The sequence below is a fragment of the Emys orbicularis genome, chromosome 4, assembly GCF_028017835.1.
Source record: "Emys orbicularis isolate rEmyOrb1 chromosome 4, rEmyOrb1.hap1, whole genome shotgun sequence".
Taxonomy (NCBI): domain Eukaryota; kingdom Metazoa; phylum Chordata; order Testudines; family Emydidae; genus Emys; species Emys orbicularis.
The window spans coordinates 116204788-116214820 of NC_088686.1; the positions used below are offsets into that span (position 1 = coordinate 116204788).

At 48.5% G+C, this 10033-nt stretch overlaps 1 protein-coding gene across 4 annotated transcripts in view; it reads left to right on the top strand.

The window, feature by feature from the left end:
• Nucleotides 1-7997, top strand: part of LSP1 (lymphocyte specific protein 1) — an 85736-nt gene extending 77739 nt beyond the window's left edge. For 3 of the 4 annotated variants that reach the window (XM_065402513.1, XM_065402517.1, XM_065402515.1), the window contains one exon: nucleotides 6470-7997. The gene's annotated coding sequence lies outside the window, so the exon portion shown is untranslated. The remainder of the gene's footprint in view (nucleotides 1-6469) is intronic. The other variant, XM_065402514.1, reaches the window with a different exon arrangement.
• Nucleotides 7998-10033: the final 2036 nt, after the last annotated feature.

Genomic DNA, 10033 nt, shown 5'->3' on the forward strand with positions numbered 1-10033 from the left:
GATATAAAATGGCGTCCCACATTTTGGTGGTCCTTGATTTAATCAGCCTGTTGTCTTGGCTGGCATTACCTTGAGAGCCTTCTGCTTTACTTCCTGCTTCCTCCTGTTCAGGCTGGGCTGGCTCGGTTTCTGGGAATTGAGGCCCCTCGGGTTCCACTGTCAAGTGCTTCTTGAGGCGAGACCATCCGCTAAACTTGGCTGTAAGAGGTCTGGCCTTATCCACAGATGGTGGTGGAGACTCAGCTTTGGGGAACGGATTGGCACTGGGAATGGTGGATGTTGGCTGTGGTGGAATGACCAGATCTTCCTTTGCTTCTGTGGAGAAAGCCCTTGTATTGTCAGCTGGCACTGTGGCATCTTGCTTCTGAGCTGTATGGGGAGTCATTGGCCTTAGGCTTTTGCTGTGTGGCTCAGGAAGTTCAGGAACCCACTCTGTTCTGGATCTTGTTGTGTCACTTCCTGGGGTTTCTGGTCTACTGAATTGGGGATCCGGCATCCGAGGACTGGGGAAAGCAGTCCCAACAGGCTCTCTGGGAGTTGAAGACTTAAGGGTTTTGTAGGGGGGCTCTGCTGTCATGGTGGGAAGCATGGGGTCCTTTGCTTTCGGAGTAGCAGCTCCAGTCTCATCCGCATTCAGAGTGATTGGTGCCAGCCCTGCGGGCGGCTCTGAGTGGCTTTTGCCAGTATGGGCTGCCAAAGGCTGCCTGTCCTCACTGCTGAGGGCTGTAGACGACTGGTCTGGTAAGGGGGTCTTTGCTCTAGGTGCCTGCACACTATGGACAAGCGCATGCACTTTGGTGACATGAGTAACCTCCACTGGGGCTTCTATGACAGGTGAGATGGAAACAGGAGGGTCAGGGAAAACGAATACACAATGTGCCTGTGGAGAAGGTAGCTGGGTGGGCGTGTCTGGTTTTGTCATCCCTTTTGGTTGCCATGGGGACTGCTTGTGCACAGGGGATGCTGCTGGAGAGACAGAGAGCTTGAGGTGTTCAGAGATTCTCCTCTGCTCGGTTACTTTGAGCGTGAATGGCTTGGCCTTCGGGAAAGGAGATGAGACATGGTGGATGACTGGCTTGATGGAGAACCGGGGAGGGAGGCGGATGGTGATGTGCGTCGATGTTTCTGGGGTCTTCAGCGGAGATGAGCGCTCGCTGTGCTCTAGGTCTGGGCTGGCCTCGCTCACTGGGGAGAGGTTGGACCGGAACGATTTGGCTTGCTGGGAGGCTAGTGGTGCATTCTTCTTTGCAACTTTCTTCAAGAGTCTCTGGAGCCTTAGATTGTCCTTCCCGGGTTTCGGTAGTATAGCAGGAGGTGGAATCTGTGGATGGAGGGATGCTGGCTCATAAGGTGGTGTTACAGTGATCAGCATTTTAACCCCCTGAAATGAAACACAAAAAGCTTAGAGTTGACATCAGCAACTGATCTGCTTAACCCTGTGCATGCTCCTGGGCTGTTCGTGCCTGCCATGGGGCCACAAAGATGGGTCTGCTGCCAGCAAACCCCAAACATCTGTCTGTAGAACTTCCAAGTGCTGTCCCAGGGGGGTCTGGTCTGTTTCAGAAGCAATGCTTTATCTGGGAGAGGGAGGAACATTGTACTGGTGCTTTTACCTCCTGCCTTCTCAATACAACCAGTGTCTAATGGATATTTCTCCACATCACTCGCACACAACAGAAGGGCATGCGTGACCACCAGTTTAGGGCTATGGGTCAGGATTTGAGATGTTAGTAGATTGTTAAAAGTGGGGCTGCTGAGAGCCATTGAACCAAACTGTAAACCCTGTATATGATGGAAACCATTTCAAGCCGGGGATGCAGCAGCATGCCTTGTTCCAGCACCTGTGGTTAGAAGCTTGCCAAGCATCTATCCTCACACTGCCTGATGCTAGCAAGTCCCGTGCTGCCTCAAACACTAAAATGCATTTTCCTTCCTACTCCCACAAGCAGGGCCAGCTCCAGGGTTTTGGCTGCCCCAAGCAGCCAAAAAAAAAAAAAGCCGCGATTGCGATCTGCGGCGGCAATTCGGCGGAAGGTCCTTCGCTCCGAGCGGGAGTGAGGGACCGTCCGTCGAATAGCTGGACGTGCCGCCCCTCTCCGAAGTGGCCGCCCCAAGCTTGGTAAGCTGGTGCCTGGAGCCGGCCCTGCCCACAACCCTGGCAATAAAAATTAGCTCTAATTTGGCCTTTAGGTCACATGGTATTGCTAGTTCCTTCAACTCTGCATCAAACAAGATCCCTTGCTCTGAGCTGTCTGAAATCCCAGTCTGAACTCTGCAGCTGGAACCATGTCTACAAAACTTGCTTTTGAGTTTCCCCTAGATTACACCCAGGCACTCTCAGAGGCTGGCAATGCCCTAAACTGTGTGAACCTCCACTGCCCCAGCTCTCTTCCCATCCTCACCCTGGGCTGCAACTTCTGTGACCCTGTCTAGAAACAAAAGAAGTTCTTCATGACCGATTATTGCTGCTTTGTGTAGAGATTACCAGCAGAGGCAGCCACAGGAGTTAAGCAAAGAGTGGGAAGCCTATGCTGGGGTAGGGAGTGAGGGCGACCACCTGGCTTATTCCATCTATCGCTCCATGACAGACTTCAGCTCCCAAGTGTCACAGATTAAACTTTTCCTCCAGTTATCGCCAGCTTCACAGTTGCTGAGCTGGCTTGGCTAAGAAGTGAGGCACAAGCGAATGAATCCGTCAACTCCCACTGCTGGATGGTGTCAAGTGTCCTGAAAGAAGGAATGAGCGGGAGGAGGCTGGGAGCGTTCATTGGGGCTGTCAGGTGCTCTGCTCCTTTTCGGCAACTGCCAAGCTTATGCCAGCTTCTTGTTTGTGGTAGGTAAAATTCTAGTTTTGGGCCCCGGAGTCCTAACTCCCCTGGTCCTGGCCCTTGTGGAAGGTGATGCAGTATGCCGCATCAACGTCTCTAGAGGTGCAAGCTTTAGTTCACTTGTAAACTACTCTGAGCAAAACCCTTTGATTGGTAGAACAGATGTTTCCACTTCAACGCACATGAGGCTTAAACAGCCTTTGGCTGCCTTTGCAATCTGTCTTTCAGCACTGGCTAACTACTCCTGCTGGGAGGCTGGCCTTTTGCTTGCTTGCTTGCTACAGAAATTCCTGGCAGGCAGAGTGGTGGAGAAAAGGGAGGGCTAAAGCAAAATCTAAAGATAAAGGCTGTCTACTTCCCCACAGGCTCCAGTTGCCACCCTAATTCCAGCAGAATCTCAGCAGGAAATATTGTCACTGCACAGCTGGGGCTGTTCTCTAGGGTGTAAGTAGGGTGACCAGACAGCAAATATGAAAAATTGGGACAGGGAGTAGGGGGTAATAGGAGCCTATATAAGAAAAAGACCCAAAAATCGGGACATCTGGTCACCCTAGGTGTAAGGGATGTGGTGCCTTGTCAGCATAGGCAAAAGGCAATTGCTGTGTGTGTGTGTGTGCCCGCATATGCGGAAAGCCACACAGCATTTTGTGAGGAAGCCTTGAAGGGGACTTGTGTATGTGAGATGGCAACTGCTGGAAGTTCAAAGCAGCTGATCACTTTTAAGCAAAGGTTAGAATTAGGCGTAGTTCTATTCCAAGAGCAGTTCTTACGTGTGAAACTCATTTGACCGAAGAGGGCTAGAAATCCCATTCCCCACTGTTCTGTTTCACAGCATACACACACAACTTGGATAGAACAGATTCTCCTGCTGGAAGGTTCCACCAGAACACTACTTTTGTTAGAATTCAGAACATACAAGAACCCCGAAACAGAGACACAGCTCCCTACAGCAGAGAAGTACAACTTGCTCCGCCTTCCCGTAGACTGTCTGGCTGTGGACCCTGCTGGAACACTTTGCTATGGAGCCCTGTAACCTGCATGCAAGATCAGGGAAGCCTTCTCCCAGCTCCTAAAATGATAGCTTGCAATTCCAACACAGTCCTCCATACACCAAACCACCACACATCCCCAGGGTTGGAGGTCTGAAAGACCTCAAAATGCCTGACTTAGACTTTGCACGAGTGTAGCTACATTGCTGTAATTACAAGTGCATAAGCTCCTACTTCAGCTATGCTGCACCAGCGTAAAGTGGATTTACTCTGGTGCAGTTGGCTTTGGTAATTTACTAGCGCGAGGTGCAATAGCATATGCCCAACTTCACATCAGAGTCCTACATCAACACTGAGCTAGGGATGTGATTTCCCTCGTTTGTGTACACGTAAATAGCGGTGTAGCAGCAGGAGCACTGGGTAGCGGCAGTGGAGGTCTGGCTGAACTGTGCTGTGTACAAATCTGCCTGAAACTAGTGGGTATGTGCTCCGCACAGCTGTGCCGTTGCTGCTGCAACCTATGCCACCATGGCTACGCTGCGATTTATGCTCAATCTAGCTTGCTTGTATGTGTATGTGAGCAGGGGAATCATAGACTATATAAGAGGTTTGCACCCCTTTTGTATCCATGTAGTTACACCACTGCAAATGTCTCTTATGCAGGTAGGACCTCCTAGGCATCCTTCATTAAACCTGCTTTGAGCAAAACACACTCTACATCTAGGGAATATCTGAAGTGTAGCCATGGGTAGGTCGTTATATTTTTATATAAATCTTCTTATGGCCAGCAGTAGACAGAACTCTAGCTGGCTAAAATATTGCCTGCTGTGCTAAAAACAGAGGCATTTCTTGCTGTTTAGACTAACTTGGGGCTCTTACGTTTCCTGGTGCCAGTCGCTGACTCTGAAGCTAGAAAACTTTGTTTGAAGCATCGCTGTATAAATGGCACAAGTATCACCACTCTCCGAAAAGGAACCAAAATGCCACTTTAGCTTTTAATGGCTTGTGAAGTGGAGGGGGACAGGGACATGGAAGGCACCAGCCTTTGTTTTGTGTAGCTATACAAAACAAACTGATCTAAGCAAAAGGAGGCAGGTGGAAACACACCTCCTTCCCAATAGTGTGACACCTCATGGTAGAGTTGACGACTTTCCCTATGCCTCAACCCCCGAAAGTGATGTCTAGGCCATAGGAATTGCTACACTGGATGAGAGCAGTGCCTCATCTAGTCCTGTATCTGTCTAATCCTTATAGCTGTTTCAGAAGAAGGTGCCAGGTTCCCTGCAGCTGGGAGGTAATCAGTCCAGTGTGAAAGTCTTACTCCCAATAGTTAGAAGCTGGCTTATATACTGAAGCATCTGGGTTCATATCACTTCCAATGCACTTGATTTTTTTTTTTAAAGATCCTTGCTATTAGAACTCTGAATATTCTTGTTTATCCATGTAAATATCCAATTCTTTTTTTGAATCCCACTAAATCCTTGGTCTCAGTGATACCACATGGCAATGGAGTCCACCGATGGATTCTGGCAGAATGGGAGTGATGCATTTCATCACTTTCAAATTTGCCGCCTTTGTTTCATAGATTTTGGGGGGCCGGGGGACGACGACATGTTTGTGTCATGAGATCTACCTTCTGTGTCTCCCCCCTCAGAGTTCTGCATGCTTTTTGGAGAGCTCTCTCCTGGAGCAATCTGTCCTCTCAGTAGGAATACGTCTCTTCCTCCCCCCCCCCCCCCCGGCTGTGTATTGGAACAATAGGAGAGCAAAGAAAGATGCATTGCTTTGCTTGGTCTTATTGACTGCAGTGGATATTTAAAAGGATTCATTATAAAACTGAGGGGGAATGAACTGCTCAAAGAACCCAAATAGCCTGTGAAGCTTCAGGAAAAGCAAGTGAAATTGAGACACAGTCCATGGGATTCTTAGTGTTAAGTGTGTACTTCATGCTGATGCACAACCTGAAACCTGCCTGGTCTTGGGATCCCTCTTATGCTGCTCTACTGTGCTTAGAGAGAAGCTTTAATCAAACCTAGTCTCTAGTTTGACCTTTAAACAGGGGAAGTATCCGTGTGGAAGAGTCATTAACTTCAAGATGGAGAAGTAATTTGGGATGCTGGAATGACTGCACAGAATCAGCTGTTCTTTGCGGAAGAATGAGATAAGGGAACTTGATACTTGTGTTGCTGCAGCTGGTCGCTAAGGGAAAGCTTTGCTTTAGTATTTTTCTTGGGCTCAGAGGGGAAGACTGGGGCAGCATCACCTCTACCATCTAAACGACTCCTAGGGACGAGATGACTGCACTGAAATGCATCTCTCTCTGCCAGGGTAACATGACCTGTTCCATACCCTTGCTGCTGTGTATGGTCTCCTGCCTGTTGCTGATCGCCTCATGTCACAGTAACAGAGCAGCAGAATCCAGAGGCCTTGAGAGTGATTTTGATGTCTTCTCAGATGTTCTAGGCTCCCATTCTGGGTTGCAAGCAGCTCCTGTACACTGGCTGAGCCAGGGTATAGGGGCTGTAAACCCAGGAGGAACACTCAAGATACACGGGGGAGGAAGCATCTTGGGCTGACTGTCTGTAGAGCAGATGATCACTCTCACTAACTACTATAGTAAGTTTTGTCCTTTGTTCTGTTTTTCTTTTACAGCAGAGCTTGGTCCTGGCTAGATGCAACCCTGTACTCAACGCTGATGCTTCCTCTGCTATAAGGGAGATCACTGAAGGATGTCTTTCTCCCAGTCCCTGGTGGGCAACTTCTCTTTGCTCCAGAACAGCCTGGCTGTATCCTCGGGTGGGAGCATCACCCCACGCTGCTTTCATGGATGAAAGGAACATAATCAGCTGGCTATTGTTCCTCACTTTAACTTTCTAAATGACTCTTTGCTGTTTTGTATTTGGCTCCTCTGGGCCCTTCTGTTTCCATGCTGGAGATGGGAGGCACTTTGGCCCTCTCTAATCTCTCGAACATACAAGGAGAAGGATCTGCCAACTTGCCTAATCAAGCAGGGGGTAGAAGGTGTCTCAATAACCAATGAGAAACCTCCAGCTACTAACTCTTTGGGAGTAGGAGGGATAAAGCTGAACAGAAAAAGATTAATGGGTGTGGTGGGGAAGCAGGGGGAATGCTCAACAGAGAAGGTTGGTGGACTGATTCTTAGAACCACCTCTACTCAGGCCTCCATAATCTGGTGGAGCCACAACTGTATTGGCAACCTAGACCATGTCGTATGTATCAAAGAACCACCATGTTCTTCTGTAAGTGGGGAAAACTTACCTCCTGTTTTGTTTTTCCATCTCTTCGCCTGTGCCTCTTCTGCTGTGAACTTTAATACGAGGTGGGGAAAACCTATATGACTGACCCTCTCCTCTGCCTTTGTGTGGATGTCTAGGCCAGGTTAGTCTATTCCAGTTGAATACAAGATTCCAATCCAGACTTTTCTAATTCTACAGCTGTTTCCATACTGAGGTGGTCCCTTCACCTGTCAATCACAGTGCCAGTCTGTTCCAGACTGACTGTCCCATGTGAACAGTGGCAGCTCAGACTTGCGGTTTGAGCCCATGCAGTAGCTCTTGCCTTTTGATCTCCGCTGATGAGTCTGAGGGTTCCTTTTCCAGTTGCTACATACTCAAACCCACTGAGCTAATCTTTTTAACATGAGCCCCAGTGGAGCTGTGTGAATATTCCCATTAAAGTGCATCAGCAAACCTTGGCCAGTGCTCCTGTGTGTGGACTGTGTTGGTGCAGCTTGGAAACCAGCAATCTTCACCACTTTTCTTCACCCATTGGAGCTGCCTAGGTAGAAGGGTGTTCTGGGGAGGTAGGGGCTTGTTGTAGGGGTGGGGAGTGCCCCTGGAGATTAGTAAACCTCAGACCTCCACAGTAACAGACAGGATTTGGTTTGCTCCCAGTCCCTGCAAACTAACTCTCCTGGGTCAATTTGTCAACTCCTTCATGTCCTCTAGCCCACAGTCTTTGGCACATCCCTGATCTCCTCTCATTAAAAATGTTTCTGTTCTTCCCCCTGCAGCTTGCTTCTGTTCTCCTCAGATAGGAACCCCTGCCTTATGGGGCCTCTCTCATCCCTCCGTTTGCTTTCTGCTTTAATTGATTCTGTCCTGGATTTATTTTTGTGTGTGTGAGCATTTAATAAAATGTCTGAGGAAGATATTGTAACAATTGTGGCTCTGAGGGTTTCACTAATGGTCAAAATGATCCAGTTCATACAACAAAGTTGTTTCCAAAGTCTCCACCTGCCCGGCTACAGCAACATGTTGGGAGAAGCAAAATTTCCCAGGTTCTCTGAAATGAAGAGAGCAGAAGCCCAGCAAATACTAGTGGGTTTAGGAAAAGATCCTGCCACTTAGTTTTCTGTGGTAGGAGCATTTCTGACTTTCACTGGTAGTGGGGAATCGGGTGAGTAAAATGATCTGTAAATGATCAGATCCCATTTAGGGAGTGGATAAAAGACTGTGGCTGTAGCATAGAGAATTGCTTTCTTAAAAATGAGACCTCTAGAAGGAGCAGAAAGCAAAGCTGGTTCTCAGTCCATAGAGATGGTCATGATCAGTTCTTTGGCTGAAATGCAGAAATTTAACACTGTAAATCTAATTTTGGAAAACGTTGCGCACCCAGCTCTAGGTTTAGTGTACTGGTGGCATCACTTCACAGGAAGCCAAAGCAGCACTGAAGGACAGAATGAGGCTGGTACAGGTAAATGCCCTGGCTGTCAGTATTTGGAACCATCTGAAGACCATGTTGCCAAACCCACTACAAAGGCCACTATGCCAAAGCTAATCGGCCTTAGCAGTCCTACCTTCCTGGCAGTTTCTGTACCATCCTCTGAATGTACAGGCAGAAGCCGTGCAGTGCTATCCAATAATGGTTGGGAAAAGGCCAGTCTTCTCTTCAGTTATGTTCTCTGTTTGCAGTACCTCCATAGAAGCCTGAAACTAGACGTCTTTCCAGCATTCTTAGCCAAAACTTTTTTTAATCTGGAGAAGGGACTGCCTCTGCCCTGACACACCCTTATCCTTTTAATAAAGCTTGGCATTAAGATGCTGCTTTCATCAGAGCACTGAACTTATCTCTAGGAATCTCAAGCTGGCACCTTGCCCAACATTCAATTCTATTTTGGAGTGGTAGGGAAGCAGGGAGACATCTTTTATGTGCCAGCACCATGGATTTCATAGCAAAACTCTGAAAGATCTGTGTGACGTGGGCTCTCTTTAGCAAGACTTACACTCTGGCATATTCACCTTCCCTCCCACACACTTGGGCCCAGATTCACAAAGGTACGAACGGCCACTGGGATCATTGGAAGTTAGTGCCCAATTACCCCTGTGACCCAAGACTCCATGGCCCAGATTCAAGTCACAACTGGTCTCAGTAGAAACAACTATCATGGTCAAGGTGCTGGCTTCAATGGAGGAACGAACAGACTTCATAGCTGCTTCTGTAACCCACACACCTTCTGGGTGTGGTATTCTGTCCCACTTATAATGCCAACAGACCCCAGTTGTCAGCAGGCAGGATTGAACCGGGGACCTCTGTAGCTTAGTGCATGAGCCTCTAGGGCACGAGCTAAAAGCCAACTGGCCTTTAGCTCATGTGGTAGAAGCTCATGCACTAAGCTCCACAGGCCCCAGGTTTGATCCTGCCTGCTGACGACCGGGGTCTGTTGGCATTACAAGTGGGGCATTTTATCTCTCTTGCTCTCTAAGTGGTCTTAGTGCCATCAGATGGGACAGAACACCACACCCAGAAAGTGTGTGACACTTCCTCCGGAGCATTTCTATCTCTAGTGATGGGGAGGGAGAAAGAAGATCCAGGAGAAACTGGACCTGAATACTCTCTGGTTGCTTTCAGGAACTACCTGAAACTGGGAATTTTTCCGTACTTCATTTAACTTTCATACTTGCTAGAACTCCTCTCCCCAGGGCTGCAGTATGGATATGCAGCTAGCATTGGTAGTGGTGGAAGCCAGCTCCCAAGGTCACTGAGAACTAGGCAAAGGACTTGAAGGCAGATGGGGGGCCTATAATGTTCTATGTGATCCTGATGTGAAACTCAGCGAGGCCCAAGAAGCTGCCTAAGACTACCAGACCTGTACAGTAGCGAGTGAATGGAAGCAGGGTGGGAAACACTCTCTGCACTCTCCTCCTCACATCTCACCCCTGCACACAATCCCCCTCCCCAGGGGTGAAAGTAACT